Source organism: Monopterus albus, unplaced genomic scaffold (genome assembly GCF_001952655.1).
Source record: "Monopterus albus unplaced genomic scaffold, M_albus_1.0 scaffold334.1, whole genome shotgun sequence".
NCBI lineage: Eukaryota > Metazoa > Chordata > Actinopteri > Synbranchiformes > Synbranchidae > Monopterus > Monopterus albus.
The window spans coordinates 179,636-181,277 of NW_018128214.1; positions in this window are offsets into that span (position 1 = coordinate 179,636).

The window sequence follows — 1,642 nt, forward strand, 5'->3', positions numbered from 1 at the left end:
TCCGGCTGATGGTCCAGCTGGTGAATGGGGGTTGGAGAGCTCTCAGCCTATTACAGACCTGATTAGCTGTAAGGAGATTAGAAGTGCAGGACTCCACATTAACAGACACCTCAAAATTGCTCTTCTCAGTCATTACCTGACACTGCCCAAGGACGGGGAGATGTCGGAGGGAGAATGGCAGCTGGAGTCAGAGGTCTGACAGCCATAAGTTAACAAGGTAAAGTTCAGTCTGATGCTTCATCTTCAGCAGAGTTTCAGCTCATTGGTGAGTGATGCTAAGTGGAGCTACACTCACTTGCTGTCATCTGTACTTCCATTGTGGTTCACTGTAGAATAATGATGCCTATCAATCTATGTGCCACTTAGACGCTGTTTAGACTTGGTTTTAAAATGCATCTGGGTGATCAGATCACAAGTGGACAGCACTAAAAACAAGTGTAAGCAACCACCAAGATGAACTGTGATCCAGTCGTTGAACCACTTGCCGAGATGGTCTGGGACAGTTTTGACCACATATTGTTTGTAGTGTAAATGCTAATGCATTTTGATGCATCTCTGACAAGGATATTCAAGGAAAATACTTCATCAATGGAGGACATGGTGGTTGTTTTGGTGAGAGTGCGCCAACGCTCACAAAAGGAAAAATTGAGAGAAACATACAATACAAATCTATCACTGTACTGCAAAAGCTTTCAAAATGCATCCATGTACAAATCTGATACTTTTAATCTTCGTGTATGGTTATGGGGGCTAAAGAAAATGTGAAGGAACATCACGCCATGTTGAATGTTGGGACGGGGGTGCCATTTTGGGAGATATGTGCTGTATTGACCTGCATACATTCTTGTTTTGTTTGGCTAAAAGGTTACTTAAATTATTTAGATCTCATTTTAATGACTGTGGTAATTCAAAATGGGTAATCTCGGCTGACTGTAGCTAACTCGTCGTGGGCCTAGAGATCCTGTCGACAAGAACAACAGACTGAAAAATGACTGCATCCTGATCTCAGTTCTCAGTTGGGAAGCTAACGCTAGCTAGCCACTGTTGGCAGATGATACAAACACTGCAGATGACTCCAGTTCAGTCCTGTGTGCACTCAAACTGAACACCAAAGAGGACCAGGCTGAAACATCTGCTACTGTATGTTTATGGGATAGTAGCCTAATTATTTTTTAAATTAACTTATAGATGTATGTAGTGTATATGATGGATAATGAGGATGATCTTTCAAAATGGTGCATTTACTCAAAATTCTACATGGCATGACAACAACTTCACATTCTCTTGTGGTAACAGACTGATTTGTTAATTGTGCCTGTGGCCATTTCATATTTAAGCTGAAGTGTCACAACAGTAGTGAACACAAGTGGTCAGCTGGGAACCTTGGAGGCACGTATATTGAAAGGTGTCTCAACTGTCCGCTTGTGTCCAGATCACGGAGATGCATTGTAATAGTTCATAAGTTCATAATGAACTTCCGGGTTTGCAAGCGAGAGCAGACGTCTTTACTGCTCCTCTTGTCTGTTCTATATTTCAAGTCTTTGAGCATACTTACAACTGCTAAAATGCCTCAAAGAGGGAAAAGAGCTAATAAATCAGAAGCGACGGAGGATATGGAGGCAGAAGAAATGTGTCATAGAGC